This window comes from Rhinoraja longicauda, chromosome 12 (assembly GCF_053455715.1).
Source record: "Rhinoraja longicauda isolate Sanriku21f chromosome 12, sRhiLon1.1, whole genome shotgun sequence".
In the NCBI taxonomy this organism is placed as follows: Eukaryota; Metazoa; Chordata; class Chondrichthyes; order Rajiformes; family Arhynchobatidae; genus Rhinoraja; species Rhinoraja longicauda.
Window position 1 is genome coordinate 45,478,576 of NC_135964.1, and position 18,672 is coordinate 45,497,247.

The window sequence follows — 18,672 nt, forward strand, 5'->3', positions numbered from 1 at the left end:
AGTCCTTTTATAATTTTATATGTTTCTATAAGATCCCCTCTCATCCTTCTAAACTCCAGTGAATACAAGCCTAGTCTTTTCAATCTTTCCTCATATGTCAGTCCCGCCATCCCAGGGATCAATCTCGTGAACCTACGCTGCACTGCCTCAATTACAAGGATGTCCTTCTTCAAATTAGGAGACCAAAACTGTACACAATACTCCAGATGTGGTCTTACCAGGGCCCTATACACTTGCAGAAGAACCTCTTTACTCCTATACTGAAATCCTCTTGTTATGAAGGCCAACATTCCATTAGCTTTCTTCACTGCCTGCTGTACCTGCACGCCAACTTTCAGTGACTGGTGTACAAGGACTCCCAGGTCTCGCTGCACCTCCCCCTTACCTAACCTAACTCCATTGAGATAATAATCTGCCTCCTTATTTCTGCCGCCAAAGTGGATCTATATTATACTGCATCTGCCACGCATCTGCCCACTCACTCAACCTGTCCAGGTCACCCTGCAACCTCCTAATTTCGCGATCTTTATGGCCATCAGCCATTACATTTAAAGTGGGCTCCCAACCCAGATATGCAACCCAGAAACCAGATATGCATCTCCCATACATTTTCAAAGAATGCCCACACATTTTTCACAAAATTCCACTTAACCACTTAAAAAAAAATTTTTTTTAATACAGCTATTAATAAACTGGAAGTTAATCCAGTTTATGCCTTGTTACAGTGAAGCTTGGTTTTTAAGTAATCCATACAAGGTGTTATAGTTCAAAACTCTCAAGTACTTACCGACTTGTCAGTGATTTCAGCGAAAATTAGGACGCCGGAGAAGCATTGACAGCGTGGGAATTTCGCGATGTTTCCGAAGACGGTGTAATCTCGACCTGACTCGGCATTGTCGTGGTCATTGTCGGGTAAAATAAAATTTCGGCGATCTGCTACGGCTATGGCAGTCACCAAAATTCGCCTAAGTGGGACAGGCCCCATAAGGTGCCTTATCCTACAGGGAGCTGAGAATATGATTAGTTGCAATATTCTTTCTTGGTTGACAGGGATATGATTGCCCGAAAGGCTTGGTATAAAATTCAATGTCAAAGATTTCTATGATTCCATGAGTTAGTTTGAATTTTCTCACTGGACTCGAAGCTTTGTAAGGGTATGAACAAAACCTGGGAGCTTCTGCAGCCTCCGGATTTAATACCGGTGCTTCTTGTGGTTTGAGAACGTAGAAGGCAACAGCATTGGAACAGGCCATTCGGCCCATCATGCCAATCTAACCTATCCCAGCTGCCTGCACATGGTCTGAATCCCTCTATTCCCTGCTTGTCAGCTCGTGTTATTTGTTTTTTTCTAATGCTATTTTCAGTAAATGTTTTAAAATGTTTTTTGTAATGTTATTTTCAGGCCTTTAATTTTCTGACTCACTTATTTCCCGACGGTTTTAAATATCTACATGTGGGAACTCCCCTGTCCTCAATATGACGCAGAAGGCATTCACTTCAGAACATGTCTTTCAAAAAAAAAATCAATGTTTAATTTACGTTTTTGCTTAATTTCTTTTGGTCTCCTCAGCATAATCAACCTCCATGTTCATTGTGTCCTGGAACAGTGCAATCATTGCACACTCAGAACGAGCAATAGCCACAGATTTGTTTTGTTTAGTTTAGTTCAGTTATGAGGTACAGTGCGGAAACAGGCCCCTACGGCCCACCGAGTCCGCACCGACCAGCGATCCCCGCACATTAACACTGTCCTGCGCGAGGGATAATTTTTTTATTTTTATACCAAGCCTATTAACCTACAAGCCTGCACGTCTTTGGAGTGTGGGAGGAAACCGGTCATGAGGAGAACGTACAAACTCCCTACAGACAGCACCCGTAGCCAGGATCGAACCGGATCTCCAGCACTGTAAGCGCTGTAAGGCAGCAACCCTACTCTTGCACCACCATGCCACATGTGTTGATTGCTTTGCTTCAGATGAAACAAATTAACAGTAACCTTCCCCTGATTGAGAGGAATAAATAAGGTGAATGCACAGAGTCTTTTACCCAGAGTAGGGAGATCAAGGACCTGAGGACATAGGTTTAAGGTGAGAGGGGAAAGATTTAATAGGAACTTGAGGGGTGTCTTTTTCACACAGAGGGTGATAGGTATATGGAATGATCTGCTTGAGTGGGTAGTTGAGGCAGGTACCATAACAACATTTCCATGACAATTGGACAGGTACATGGTTAGGAAAGGTTCAGAGGAATATGAGCCAAACATGGGCACGTGGAACTAGCATAGATGGGGTGGGGGTGGGGGGGGGGGGGGGGGGGTTGGCATAGGCGAGTTGGGCCGAAGGGCCTGCTTCCATGCTGTATGACTCTTTAGTATGGAATTTTATTCACTAGAACACGAACACGGAAGGAGATAGTAAGCCAGTGATAGAGGAAGGATTTAAAGTCAAAGAGCCATTAAGTCATGCAGCACGGAAACAGGCCCTTCGGCCCAACATTGATTTATTCACAAAATGCTGGAGTAACTCAGCAGGTCAGGCAGCATCTCGGGAGAGAAGGAATGGGTGACGTTTCGGGTCGAGACCCTTCTTCGTCTGAAGAAGGGTCTCGACCCGAAACGTCACCCATTCCTTCTCTCCCGAGATGCTGCCTGACCTGCTGAGTTACTCCAGCATTTTGTGAATAAATCGATTTGTACCAGCATCTGCAGTTATTTTCTTATACCTTCGGCCCAACAACACGTCCATGCCAACCAAGATTCTCCATCTACCATAGTCCCATTTACCTGCATTTGGCCCCTATCCCTCCAACCGTTCGGCATGGCAGCACAGTGGAGCAGCGGTAGAGTTGCTGCCTGACAGCACCAGAGACCAGGATTCAATCCTGACCACAGGTGCTTGTCTGTACGGAGTTTGTACGTTCTCCCCGTGACTTGCGTGAGTTTTTTCTGGGATCTCTGGTTTTCTCCCACATTCCAAAGACGTACAGGTTTGTAGGTTGGCTTAGTGTGCGGGCATTGCCGGTCCCTGTTTCTCTAAGTTAAACTAGAGATAAACTAAGTTAAACTAAACTAAACTAAACACTGTCACCATATCATATTTTGTTGTTCTTAGAGATCTGTTTATTAATTCCTTATTAAAACACATATCTGTGGCTCACATTGCATTCATTTTCAACCTACTTGCCATGTACTGCTGAGTTATGTTTTAACACAATGACGTGCAAAAGTGATTGTGTGGTATAATCAGTACAAATGGTACACTTGCACCAATAAACCATACATTCTTACAAGAATATAACATGAGGGATTTCTCAATCCAATGTTCGTCAATAAAGAAGCCCATCTAAGAATGAAAATCCTGAAGCTTATAAACTTTTGATAGCAAGAAATGTTTCTACTTCTGAAATTACAATTCATATTTACTTGGACAGTTTCTTCCCAGTTGCTATCAGGCAACTGAACCGTCCTCACACCAGCTGATCTCCCATCCACCTCAGTTCTTTGAGCTATCTTCGATCGGATTTTATTGAACTTTACTCTGCCTTGTGCAAAATGTTGTACCCTTTATCCTTTATCTGTACACTGTGGATAACTTGATTATAATCATGTGTCGTCTTTTCATTGTATGAAGGAACTGCAGATACTGGTTTATACCGAAGATAGACATAATGTATAAGAAAATATCTGCAGATGCTGGTACAAATCGAAGGTATTTATTCACAAAATGCTGGAGTAACTCAGCAGGTCAGGCAGCATCTCAGGAGAGAAGGAATGGGTGACGTTTCGGGTCGAGACCCTTCTTCAGACTGATGTCAGGGGGGCGGGACAAAGGAAGGATATAGGTGGAGACAGGAAGACAGTGGGAGATCTGGGAAGGAGGAGGGGAAGAGAGGGATAGAGGAACAATCTAAAGTTGGAGAAGTCAATGTTCATACCACTGTGCTGCAAGCTGCCCAGGCGAAATATGAGGTGCTGTTCCTCCAATTTCCGGTGGGCCTCACTATGGCACTGGAGGAGGCCCATGACAGTAAGGTCAGACTGGGAGTGGGAGGGGGAGTTGAAGTGCTCAGCCACTGGGAGATCAGGTTGGTTAAGGAGGACTGAGCGAAGGTGTTGAGCGAAGCGATCGCCGAGCCTGTGTTTGGTTTCGCCGATGTAAAGAAGTTAACATCTAGAGCAGCGGATGCAATAGATGAGGTTGGAGGAGGTGCAGGTGAACCTCTGTCTCACCTGGAAAGATAGACATAAAGTGCTGGAGTAACTTTGAAGAAGCCTGAAGAAGGATTCCAACCCGAAACATCACCCTTCCTTTTTCTCCAGAGATACTGCCTGACCCGCTGAGTTACTCCAGCACTTTGTGCCTATCTTTGGGACAAACCAACATCTGTTCTTTGTTTCTACGAGGGATTTTTGACTGATGGGTTTGCTGTGGTAGGAATCATAGGCTGTGTGCTCTGTGCCACAACACTTCTATGATTCAAACAGAATGATTGGGTCAAGAAAGAACAAGGCAGTGAAAGATAAGTAGCTTTAGAATATAAGGTCTGAGCTGAGTATGTGACTGCAATTATAGTCTTGTCCATCAGCACAACGCCTGCTTACTTCCCAAAGGCTCTGATTTTGTGTAGTGCGTCGATGACAGAATGATTGAAAGCGCTTGTTAATTATTGAATTTTCTCTGCGTTTATTCTGCACCAAGGTTTATTTTTGGATATTGGATATGCAGTGGTGTGGATAAGCAACTATCATGGCGGTTGAATGCCACAGAACTTTTTACTTGTGACTAATTACTGGAAAAAAACAGAGATTTGGATGGAAAGTTGTATTGTGCATCAGTGTGTGATCGAATGTGTAGGGAAGTCTGAAGCAGGGTCTCGACCCGAAACGTCACCCATTCCTTCTCTCCAGAGATGCTGCCTGACCCCAGCGGTATGAACATTAACTTCTCCCACTTCAGGTGGTCCCTGCTTCCCCTCTCTATCCTCTCCCTCTTCCCAGTTCTCCCACAAGTCTTCCTGTCTCCGACTACATTCTATCTTTGTTCCGCCCCCTCCCCTGACATCAGTCTGAAGAAGTGTCTCTCGACCACGAAACGTCACCCATTCCTTCTCTCCTGAGATGCTGCCTGACCCGCTGAGTTACTCCAGCATTTTGTGTCTACCCATAATAAAAATGTTGACGGCTGACAAAATCATGCATCCCACATTGCCTACTCATAAGTGTTTTCAATACTTCTGAATATTTCTGACATTCAAATATTATTAAAATTGATTCAAACATACACGACGATGAACAAGAACAAATTAAAAATACATTTCGGTAATTTAGAACCTTAGAGTTCATTTAAAAATCTTTAAAACTTAATCTTGGTGATTCACTTCCAGCAGTTTTAGTTCATTTAAAGGCTCATGGATTCTGCAAGGGGTCTCATCTGGTGTGGGTTTAATGAACAGATTCTCCTGATGAGTACTGGGGAATTTGACAAGTTTGTGTTTCATGTAGCTTCCAGCCTATTCTGCTATTTTCGTGGATGATTTAACCTGCTTATTCTAACTGGACCATTGGTGGAATTATGCACACATTGCTCATATGGGAAGAAATTATAATCCTTCCAAAACCCTCAAACGTATGAAGCTAATTATTGAGATTATGGGATAAATTTCAACAAATTAAGCATTGAATCCCTACGACGGACCTTTACAGCTGCATTTTTTAACCAACCTTTCCACTCATACTGCCTGACCTGCTGCTCAACGCCAACAGTTTCTGCTATTGTTTTAAAATATCAAAGCAGGGAAGGAGTTTAGGAGCAGGGAGGTTCTGCTGCAGTTGTACAGGGCCTTGGTGAGACCGCACCTGGAGTATTGTGTGCAGTTTTGGTCTCCTAACCTGAGGAAAGACGTTCTTGCCTTAGAGGGAGTACAGAGAAGGTTCACCAGATTGATCCCTGGGATGGCGGGACTTTCATATGAGGAAAGACTGGCTAGACTGGGCTTATACTCGCTGGAATTTAGAAGACTGAGGGGGGATCTTATAGAAACATATAAAATTCTTAAGGGGTTGGAGAGGCTAGATGCGGGAAGATTGTTCCCGATGTTGGGGGAGTCCAGAACCAGGGGTCACAGCTTAAGGATAAGGGGGAAGTCTTTTAGGACAGAGATGAGAAAAAAATTCTTCACACAGAGAGTGGTGAGTCTGTGGAATTCTCTGCCACAGAAGGTAGTTGAGGCCAGTTCATTGGCTATATTTAAGAGGGAGTTAGATGTGGCCCTTTTTGCTAAAGGGATCAGGGGGTATGGAGAGAAGGCAGGTACAGGCTACTGAGCTGGATGATCAGCCATGATCATATTGAATGGCGGTGCAGGCTCGAAGGGCCGAATGGCCTACTCCTGCACCTATTTTCTATGTTTCTATGGAACATGAAGGAGATGAATGCTGGGATATTTCATAGTTCATTCTGTTCTGTTGTCTTCACGACTTTCATTCCCAATTATGAGTAATCACCAGCGATTAAATATTGAACACAGCATTCAATATTGTATACAGACATATTGAATACAAATAATTGACATTATGAAATAATTCCAAATCCATCAGCACCTTTAGGAAAAGGAGAAAGTCTTAAAGTTTCCAGAATGGACCGTTAGTACGCACAATCAAAATGGCCCTTAAAAAAATTGATTTAAAAATTCTCTTTTTTTGTGTTCAAATTCCTCCAGTGGTCTGGCCACTTCTTAAATCCGTAACCTTCTGCCCTGCAATTCCTCAGAAATATCTAAGTTCCTCTAATTCTGGCCTCTGGCACATCTTTGATGTTAATCACACCATTGCAGTCCGTGGTGCTGTAAATCTAAAGTCCCAAATCCCCATATTAAACCTTTCAACTTCCCATTTTTTCCTCATGCTTTAACTCTCACTAGCAACAAAAGCTTTCATTTGGCCCATGACCAAGCTGCCCCAACGTCTCCATAAGCGACCAAGGACACGTTCGTTTTCTGAATTTTACATGAAATGCCTTGTGTTGATTTACCATGTTAGATATGCTTCAAAAGCAAGTTGTTTTTTAAATGCCGTCACCCCCATTTTGTTGATTCCCGAGTGCAATCCCACTGTTGCTGTATTAAAAGTACTTTCTATTACATGTTCTTGGATTGTTCTACTGAATACTAAATTTAGTCCGTTCAATTATGTAGAACATGGAACATAGACCACTGCACAACCCAGCTCAGGACCCGGCCCTTCTGCCCACAATGTCTGTGCCAAACTTGATGTCAGGTTAAACTAATTTCCCCTGCCAGTACATCTCCTCTGCCAGCACATGATCCATATCCCTCTGAAGGTGGACACAAAATGCTGGAGTAACTCGGTGAGACAGGCAACATCTCTGGAGAGAAGGAATGGGTGACGTTTCGGGTCAAGACCCTTCTTCAGACTGAAGAAGGGTCTCGACCCGAAACGTCACCCATTCCTACTCTCCAGAGATGCTGCCTGTTTTGCTGAGTTACTCCAGCATTTTGTGACTGTCGTCGGTTTAAACCAGCATTTGTAGTTCCTTTCCATCCATACCCCTCCATTCCCTGCATATTCGGGTGCCCATCTAAAAGCCACCTAAAGTACCTGCTTCCACCGCCACTCCTGGCAGCACTTTCCACACATCCACCACTCTCCATGTGGAATACATGCCCTGCACACTAATAGGCAGTTGTCTGCATGCAATTTATTATTGCACAAGCTAATTTTTCTCTTCTGTTTACTTGAAATGTGAGACACGAGCCAAGATTTATTAACATGAGTTGGGCGATAAGATTTTCTCAATGTTGGTAAGTGTTTCTGAGCACCACCTAACATTTTATTAATGCTGCATTTCAATATTTTGAAGTTAAATAATTTATATAAATGAAATAGACATTTATATGACCTTCGAGACTCAAACATAGAAACATAGAAACATAGAAAAACAGGTGCAGGAGTAGGCCATTCGGCCCTTCGAGCCAGCACTGCCATTCAATATGATCATGGCTGATCATCTAAAATCCGTTCCTGCTTTTTCCCCATATCCCTTGATTTCTTAAGCCCTAAGAGCTAAATCTAACTCTCTCTTGAAAACATCCAGTAAATTGGCCTCCACTGCCTTCTGTGGCAGAGAATCCACAGATTCACAACACTCTGGGTGAAAATGTTATTCCTCATCTCAGTCCTAAATGGCCTACCCCTTATTCTTAAACTGTGACCCCCTGGTTCTGGACACCACCAACATCGGGGGGAAATTTCCTGCATCTAGCCTGTCCAATCCTTTAAGAATTTTATGTTTCTATAAGACCCCCTCTCATCCTAAATTCCAGTGAATTTAGTAAATTCCAGTAAATCCAGTTGACCCATTCTTTCATCATATGTCAGTCCTGCCATCCCGGGAATTAACCTGGTGAACCTACGCTGCACTCCCTCAATAGCAATAATGTCGTTCCTCAAATTAGGAGACCAAAATTGCACACAATACTCCAAGTGCGGTCTCACCAGGACCATGTACAACTGCAGTGGGAGTTCCTTGCTCCTGAACTCAAAACCTCTCACAATGAAGGCCAACATGCCATTAGCTCCATTAGCTTTCTTCACTACCCGTTGTACTTGCATGCTTACTTTCAGTGACTGATGTACAAGCACACTCCAGTCTCGTTGCTCCTCCCCTTTTCCTAATCTGGTACCATTCAGATAATAATCTGCCTTCCTGTTCTTGCTACCAAAGTGGATAACCTCACATTTATCCACATTATACGACATCTGCCATGCATCGTTCGATCAGCTGAGAAGGTTGTTGGCTGCAACCTTCCCCCTATTGATAAACTGTACACTGCAAGGGCCAGGAAGCGAGCGGGTAAGATCATCTCTGACCCCTCTCACCCTGGCCACAAACTCTTTGAAGCACTTCCCTCTGGAAGGCGACTCCGGACTGTCAAAGCAGCCACAGCCAGACGTAAAAACAGCTATTTTCCACGAGCAGTAGCTCTACTCAACAAAGTCTGTAGCCTCCTTTTGTGTTGGTATTTTATTTCATTCTTCACATGTTTAAACTATAATGTTTTATTCTTAATGTTTTATGTTTTATTCTTAATTGTTTACTGTATTGCGAGCAAAGCACCAAGGCAAATTCCTTGTATGTATACATACTTGGCTCATAAAATTTATCCAATTCAATTCAATTCAATCTGCCCACTCACCCAACCTATCCAAGTCACCCTGCAGCCTCATAGCATCCTCATCGCAGCTCACACTGCCACCCAGCTTTGTGTCATCTGCAAACTTGGAGATGTCACATTTAATTCCCTGGTCTAAATCATGAATATATATTGTAAAAAGCTGGGATCCCAGCACCGAGCCTTGCGGCACCCCACTACTCACTGCCTGCCATTCTGAAAGGACCTGTTAATTCCTACTCTTTGCTCCCTGTCTGCCAACCAGTTCTCTATCCATGTCAATACCCTACCCCCAATACAATGTGCTCTAATTTTGCACACTAATCTCTTGTGTGGGACCTTGTCAAAGGCTTTTTGATAGTCTAGATATACCACATCTACTAGCTCTCCCTTATCCATTCTACTTGTTACATCCTCAAAAAATTCCAGAAGATTAGTCAAGAATGATTTCCCCTTCATAAATCCATGCTGACTTTGACCGATCCTGTCACTGCTTTCCAAATGCGCTGCTATATCTTTAATAATCGACTCTAGCATCTTCCCCACTACCGATGGAAGGCTAACTGGTCTATAATTCCCCATTTTCTCTCTCCCTCCTTTCTTAAAAAGTGGAGTTACATTGGCTACCCTCCAGTCCATAGAAACTGATCCAGAGTCGAGAGAACATTGGAAAATGATCACCAATGCATCCACGATTTCTAAGGCCACCTCCTTGAGCACTCTGGGATGCAAATCATCAGGCCCTGGGGATTTATCTGCCTTCAGTCACAACAGTATACGCAACACCATTTCCTGTCTAATGTGGATTCCCTTCAGTTCCTCCCTCCCACTAGATCCTCGGTCCCCTAATATTTCTGGGAGATTGTTTGTGTCTTCCTTAGTGAAGATAGAACCAAAGTACTCGTTTAACTGTTCCTCCATTTCCTTGTTTCCCACTATAAATGTCACCTGTCTCTGATTGTAAGGTCCTACATTTGTCTTCACTAATCTTTTTCTTTTTACATATCTAAAGAAGCTTTTAGAGTCAGTTTTTATATTCCCCGCAAGCTTTCTTTCATGCTCTTCCCCCCCCCCTCTTAATTAACCCCTTTGACCTCCTCTGTGAGTTCTAAATTTCCCCCAGTCCTCTGGTTTGCTGCTTCCTCTGGCCAATTTATATGCCTCTTCCTTGGATTCAACACTATCCTTGATTTCCCTCGTTAGCCACAGTTGAGCCGCCTTCCTCGTTTTATTTTTTCGCCAGAGAGGGATGAACAATTTTTGGAGTTCATCCATGCGGTCTTTAAATCTTTGCCATTGCATCCCCACTGTCAACCCGTTAAGTATAATTCGCCAGTCTACCCAAGCCAATTCCCGTCTCATACCTTCAAATCTCCTTTCTTTAAGTTCAGGACCCTAGTCTCTGAATTAACCGTGTCAAGATTTCATGAAGATCACAATAGTCCATCAACTCAGTGGCTCTCATACACCCCAGTGAAAAATGCCTCTCCAACACCCTAACACTAGTTGCAACGAGTATCAATTCCTTGCTTTACGCAGAGTGCACTCTGTCCAGAAACTTTAACAGTGCACAATTGTAAAGTACGTTCATCAAATGACAAATAACGTTAATGTTTGGGAGAAGGGACAGGGAATTGTGTAGATTATAAATATAAAGGACTTAATATATGTAAGACTTTTGTTTTGGAAGGAAATTTCTGAAAGGACTCAGATGCCACAAATTATTTTGGGAAGGGGCAGAGTTCAGATTACATTTTGCATGAAACATTGAAACAAAGCCAGTATTAAAAATAGAGAGATAGCATCTTTGGCAACTGTACTCTGAATTCACAGTTACGAAATTGATTGCAACATACTTTTCTTAGGTGGTGGGGGAGGGGGGGAGGGTGGGGGGGTGGGGGGGCGGGGGTAGTAGTTGCAAATAATGACAATTCATGGCTGTTAAAGATTATTCAGGGATTATGAAATAATGCAGCAGTGCTAACCAATAACTCAAACCAAAAATCAGTCTTCAGAATATCAGTTCTAATGTGCATTGAAAGCAGCAATCAGTTTGAAATTACAAGGACAGCTTTGAAGGCTATCGACGAAGTCAACTGAATATTTTCATTGGGCATTTATCAAACCAGAAATCTACATCTTAACGTGTAGGAAGGAACTGCAGATGCTGGTTTAAACCGAAGATAGACACAAAAAGCTGGAGTAACCCAACGGGACAGGCAGCATCTCTGGAGAGAAGGAATGGGTGATGTTTCGGGTCGAGACTAAGTTATTTCACACCGTTGAGATAGAGACGAAGGAATCTTGTATGCCAGATGTTTTTTGTCACTTGCCACATGACGAATAACCACTTTTGTCTATCAATAATTGGGGGTATTTCTGTGAGCTCCAGTGAGTCATCCTTCACAACAGTATTTGCGGGTGTCTGGGTTCCGTGTCGTCAGAAGCATTTAGCTGACCCATACGATTACTTTTTATACCGGCAGAGGTGTTGGGACATTCAGAGGTGTCTTGTCAGCAACAGAATGTTCACATTGTAAATGTGTAGTTCAATGGCACTTGCTGTCAGCCGCAGATAACTTTGTACACAATATCATGGTAGCTGTTGAAGTTGTATGGGGTGACCTGCTGTTATCTTTAATCTCAAGAGTATAAAAGTTTGATGTGCTTTGAGTTTGGGAGATTCTACCCGGAGGGTCTCCAAGAGAGAATCTGTTTCTCCTGACGAATAAAGACTTGTATCACCCAGAGTCAGCCTCCGTTGACTCAGTTCCAAAGGTCACGAAGCAATCCATTGAAAACTGATTTAAAAGCTCTAGGATCATCAGGAAGAAATGCTTGCAATTAAATTACATTGTTTCTGCCAGAAAATTGTTTATTACTTCTGAAATTGCAGAAAGTGTTGAGAAACTTGGCAGATATTCTTTCCCAACAATATTGCACAGAGGGAAGAGAGGCAAATGTACTGTTAGTATGTAGAGACAAGGAACTGCAGGTGCTGGTTTACCAAAAAAATGTGCTGGAGTAACTCAGGCAGCATCTCTGGAGAACATGTATAGACATTTTGGGTCTGGGCCCTTCCTCAGAGTCCGACCCATTGAGTTACTCCTACATTTTGTGTCTGATATTGTTAGTGTGTTTTGTTTTTATTTGGAATATGGAAACTGAAATCCATGAAAATTCGGATCAAAACAGCAACATTGTGGAAAGAGATGGTTGTGGTTTCACATTGTGCTTTCAGATGAATGACCTTTCACTGAATTGATCAGGAGAATTCCCTGTCCTCCTTTAAATAGGCCAATTGTATGCATGGCAACTGGCCCAAAACTTAGCTTAACCTCTTCAACTGAGAAAGGTTTGCATTTATATGGCACCAGTCAGGACCACGAGACACCCTAAAGCATTTTACAGAACAGGCTTGTGATGTAGGATTAATTTGCCAAAGTTGGCAGAGGGAACAATATCAGTAAGGACATCAGGCTGCTTCAATGTACTTTGTTGAACGAGTTATTCGTACTACATTGAAGGAGTTCAATGAGTTATTCATTGAATATTGGCCACACTAGCTTCTCTTATCACACATCTATTACTGCTATAATTGACCTTAGGAAGATAGTGTGGTGACCTGCTATGTACATCATGGTACATTTGGGTAAGAAATCCCAGGATCTTGATCCAGTAATGTCGATGGAATGGTGATATGAAGAAAGACTGGTTTCATATGAAGAAAGACTGGTTTCATATGAAGAAAGACTGTATAGACTAGGCTTATACTCGCTGGAATTTAGAAGACTGAGGGGGGATCTTATTGAAACATATAAAATTCTTAAGGGGTTGGAGAGGCTAGATGCGGGAAGATTGTTCCCGATGTTGGGGAAGTCCAGAACCAGGGGTCACAGCTTAAGGATAAGGGGGAAGTCTTTTAGGACCGAGATGAGAAAACATTTCTTCATACAGAGAGTGGTGAGTCTGTGGAATTCTCTGCCACAGAAGGTAGTTGAGGCCAGTTCATTGGCTATATTTAAGAGGGAGTTAGATGTGGCCCTTGTGGCTAAAGGGATCAGGGGGTATGGAGAGAAGGCAGGTACAGGTTACTGAGCTGGATGATCAGCCATGATCATATTGAATGGCGGTGCAGGCTCGAAGGGCCTAATGGCCTACTCCTGCACCTATTTTCTATGTTTCTATGTGATACATTCACAAGTCGGTCTGCAATTTAGATGGAAAAACTTGCTGCTTGGTGTAATGTCTTGCTCTTCAAGGTAGTAGAGATCGTAGAAGAATCCTTAATGTCATAGAATCATAGCGTGATGCAGTGTGGAAACAGGCCTTTCAGCCCAACTTGCCCACACTGGCCAACATGCCCCAGCTACACTTGTCCCACCTGCCCGCTTTCGGTCCATATCCCTCCAAACCTGCCCTATCCACGTAAATCATCCTTGATGATCTGCTCATTGTATTTTGCAATGTATTATATACTACAGCCATCTTGTTGTCTAAGGGAAAGGCAAAAAGATAGTGGATAAAGTACCATATCACGCAGGCCACTTAGCCCTGGATGGCCTGCAGGTTCTTGAGTGTTGCTGGAACTAAACTCATTCAGCCAAGTATGGAGTATTTTTCCGCCACATTGCTTCCTGGTGTCTTGTAAAGTGTGGGAACCATTACATACTCGTTTCAATGTCTCTAATTAATGATTAATGGATGGGAGGTGGATGAAGATTGATCTGCGGATCCTTAATTGTCCCTGAACTGAGGAGACAGTTAATAATCCCTGAAGGACTAATCTATATTCAATCATAAAAAGCATTAGTAAACCAGTTAAAAAAATATATATATAGATCCAAGGGCTTTGCAGTTACTGTCATTGATATTTAGCATGATTAAAAAAAATGGAATTGAAATTTATCTGTGCCCCTGGATGTTACTGGATCAATAATCTTGCTTGTAAAATAACCATTGCACTACCATGATACAGTGGAAAGTTCATTTAAACAGAATTTCCCCTTTCTTACTGCCAGAGTCAACGCTATATATGCAAACATTGGGGATCTCTCTGTGGGGCAATGGGTTGTCCTGAGTTCAAACATATAGTTAATTTAGTTTAGTTTAGTTTAGAGATACAGCGCGGAAACAGCAGGATCTTATCGAAACGTATAAGATTATTAAGGGGTTGGACACGTTAGAGGCAGGAAACATGTTCCCAATGTTGGGGGAGTCCAGAACAAGGGGCCATAGTTTAAGAATAAGGGGTAGGCCATTTAGAACAGAGATGAGGAAGAACTTTTTTAGTCAGAGAGTTGTGAATCTGTGGAATTCTCTGCCTCAGAGGGCAGTGGAGGCCAATTCTCTGATTACATTCAAGAGAGAGCTAGATAGAGCTCTTAAGGATAACGGAGTCAGGGGGTATGGGGAGAAGGCAGGAACGGGGTACTGATTGAGAATGATCAGCCATGATCACATTGAATGGCGGTGCTGCCCCGAAGGGCCGAATGGCCTCCTCCTGCACCTATTGTCTATTGTCTATTGTCTATTGAAACAGGCCCTTCGGCCCACCGAGTCCGCGCCGACCAGCGATCCCCGCACATTAACACTTGCCCCGTACACACTAGGGACAATTTACACTTATACCAAGCTAATAAACCCGTACGTCTTTGGACTTGTGGGAGGAAACCGATCTGATTTGTGGGAAAGAACTGCAGATGTTGGTTTAAACCGAAGATAGACGCAAAACGCTGGAGTGTTTCAGCGGGACGGGCAGCATCTCTGGATAGAAGGGGTATGAATGTTGATTTCTCTAACTTCAGGTAGCTGCGACATTCCCTCTCTCTCTCTATCCATCCCCCACCCAAGTCGCACCAGCTTCTGGTTTTCACCCAACAAATAGCTAACAGTGAGTGGCCTCTTTCCTTTGTCGTCGTTACTTTTTTTGCGTATCTTTCATTCATTGTTCTTTACCTTTCTATATGATCGTCTATGTCTCTCGTCTCCCTTACCTCTAACCAGTCTGAAGAAGGGTCTCGACCCGAAACGTCACCCATTCCTTCTCTCCAGGGATGCTGCCTGTCCCGCTGAGTTACGCCTGCTTTTTTGTGTGTCTATCATTAGCTTATGAGATTTTATTAAAGGACGCTGATGATGTTATCACCGACTTAAGCAAAAGGTTAAGTCCGATCGGGATAAGGCGGTGTACTGCACAGGAATCTTCTCCCTACTTAAACCATCGTTGCTGGCTTTGATCTGTCTTTTTGCATTTCTTTCATTAATTTGTTCTATGTGTCTTTTCATATCTCTCGCTTCCCTCTCCCTGAACTCTCCAGGGCAGCACAGTGGCAGCCTCCCACGTCCCAAATACGTGCAGGGTTGTAGGTTAATTGCCCCTAGTGCATAGGGAATGGATGAGAAGGTGGATATAACATATAAGTCATGTGAAGAAGGGTCTCGACTCGAAATGTCGCCTATACCTTTTCTCCTGAGACGCCGCCTGTCCCGCTGAGTTACTCCAGCATTTTTGTGTCTATCTTCGCTGCAAACCAGCAGTTCCTTCCCCCACTTGCACATCTTTCTTTCCCTGTCAAACCACTTGGACTTAACTAACTTACCCCCGACACCAACAACCACGTTAAAAGAAGACTCGATTACGAACAAAAACAAAACCATTGCATCGCTATCTATAAATAATAGATTGTATGAGATTGCTTCACACGCAAAGAAAAAATGGGGTGTTTTTTTCACCACTGCCATATCGAAACAAAGACATTCAAAATCATGTTTATTGTTCAAATAACGTTCAAATATATAGTTTATTGTGTGGGAAGGAACTGCAGATGCTGGTTTTCATCGAAGAGGGACACAAAATGCTGGAGTAACTCAGCGGGACAGGCAGAATCCAGAGATCTCACCGGAGTGATATCTCTCCAGAGTCTGACGAAGGGTCTCGACCCGAAACGTCACCCATTCCTTCTCTCCCGAGATGCTGCCCGACCTGCTGAGTTCTCCAGCACTTTGTGAATAAATACCTTCGATTTGTACCAGCATCTGCAGTTATTTTCTTATACTACTTGTCTCTCCAGAGATGCTGCCTGTGTCTATCTATATAGATCATTTGCTGGATTTCGATTTATTAATGCGATTTTATTAAAGAAGGACATCATTAAAATCAGATGTTTTTTTTTTTGCAACACCATGCTTGGAAAGGCAATTGCAACAGAATATAAGGCAGAATAACGAATGAGGAGGGCTGCCGTTTTGAATCCAAGCATGTTTAACGAGAGGCGGTTGTTGTTCAAATGCACCTCCATGTTTCCCGGCGTGTGTTATGTAATGCCTGGCAGAGTAAGATTTCAATCTAGCGGGCCACTCTATTCCAGTCATTCGCCTGCCACTAATGTACACCCACTACTTCTCCGCTTTAAGACACACGGTCCGTTTCGGTGACCATCAACGACACACTTTTAATAAATCCCCAGAAACAGCGGATTACCTTTATGTTTCATGTTTACGAATTGGGGAAACCTGAATCAGCTTTCAGGAAATTGGCGAAATCAAGCCCCCCCCCCCTCCGCCTCTCCTCCCCTCCGAAGGGTGTATTTGGAGTATTTGCAAATTGCATCATTAACAAATAAATACACCACACTCATTTGCACCCTCCCCTCGCTGCAAGAACACACAGACCGGATCAACACAGTGTACTTTCTGCAATTATGTATGATGGGAGAAAAGGGAAAAAAATCGTCGTTGCTGGGACAACGTCTGCTGTTAAATATAATTCAGGAACATCGTCTGTTTTGAACGGAGACACAGAAATCTCCCCGTTATGTAAAATGCCGCACTTACCCCCCTTAAAACGGCAATTCTCTCGGAAGGCGATATATTTCTGGGTTCTGGGGGGAGGGCTGACACTTTAGCGGGTTGGCAATTTGCAGCGAAGTTTACATTTCCAGCCCTTGGGCAAAATCAGTGGAAGGAGGGTGGAGGGGTCACAGAAACTTTCAACGTTTACGTTCACAATTTGATTTATTGATGGGTGTATTGTTTGCAATGCGCTCGGCTGCTGGTTTAATCAAAGAGCAATCTGCGCCCACCCCTTCCCACCATTCATCCACCTCCCCCCGACCCCCCGTCCCAAGTACAGGTCCACAGAAAGTGAGTGGCCCCCATTGAGGTCTCCCCGCCCCATCCATTTGGTCCGAGGCTCAGAGAGCGCTGTCCGAGGTGCTGATTGAGGTGCTGATGTAGCCATGGCGACATAGCGGGCAAGGCTGGCCACCAAGCGGGAAGCTCTCGGCCAGAACACACACCACACGACACCTCTTCTCATTCCCTGTGTCTCCCCCACCATCAGCCCTTGCACATTTTCACTAATTGCCAGCACGTTATCATTACAGACTGCCACCACCCCCTCCCCACACTCCCCCCCCCAACCATCTCCTACCCCCCAAACTCGAGATTGCATTAAAGATTGGCAAACGACACAATCCAATTACTCTCCAATTACAGAGAGAAATGATTTTAAACCCCCCCACGCCCACCTTTCCACAGAGAGCTGAAATTATTAACATCGACTTCAAACCTCAATCAACAATTCCCTCTGTAAATGGATGCAGAATTCTAAATACATATAAATTATGGAACTTGATATTTCTCCTGCTTTTTTCTTCCTTATTTAATTTCTTCTTTTGTGTCTCACTGAAACCTCTCTCTCTCCCCCCCCCCCCCCCCCCCGTTTTACACCTAAGGTAAACTCGTTTTACACCTGGTAAACCTAAGGCAACGCAAAACAGCCCAGAATATTTCATAAGAACATCTTACCTACTTGACCGTGATTTCATCCTCTCTCTTAAACATAAGGAGAAAGATTGAGGCGGACTTTGGAAAGGTTTTCCACTCACCAGAAGTGACGGGCACAATCGAAAAGAGGGTGGCGAGAGAAGAAGTGGAAGAAAAAAAATAATAAATTCACATCACAGCCGTGGGTTTCCAGTGACCGACCCGGGGGCGCGACCCACCATCGCAGGCTGCAGGAGTGCAGCTAAAGGGGGAGGAAACGATGGGTGTGCGAGAGAGGGGGTGCCGGGAGAGCAGGCTGTTGGAGACTGTTGGACATCAAGTGTGCAGAAGCCAGCGAGAGAAAGAGAGAGAGAGAAATAGAGAGAGAGAGAGAGAGAGAGAGGAGGGAATGAAAAAAAAAAGACACGCAGCTAGGCGGAGAAGTAAACGCCCGCGTACAGAAAACGTCATTAAAACCCATAGATTTTCATGAATTCTTCAGTTTCACTGTGACCTAGAATCTCAGTAAAGTGCCTGATCTGTGAGCAACCCAACACAGCGCCCCGTACTGGGGATAGGACAAAGTGGGCCAGGACTATATACTTGTATACACTGGAATTTAGAAGGATGAGAGGTGATCTTATGGAAACGTATAAGATTATTAAGGGGTTGGACACGTTAGAGGCAGGAAACATGTTCCCAATGTTGGGGGAG

General features: G+C 43.7%; 1 protein-coding gene across 4 annotated transcripts in view; it reads right to left on the reverse strand.

Moving 5' to 3' along the window:
- Positions 1–18,672, reverse strand: part of kcnj6 (potassium inwardly rectifying channel subfamily J member 6) — a 178,679-nt gene that overhangs the window by 86,565 nt on the left and 73,442 nt on the right. Inside the window, exon 1 of one of the 4 annotated variants that reach the window (XM_078409660.1) lies at positions 18,081–18,391. The exons of 1 other annotated variant lie outside the window; for it this stretch is intronic. The gene's annotated coding sequence lies outside the window, so the exon portion shown is untranslated. Of the gene's footprint in view, positions 1–18,000; positions 18,392–18,672 lie in introns of those variants that run through there. 2 more of the 4 variants (XM_078409661.1, XM_078409659.1) reach the window with 2 other exon arrangements.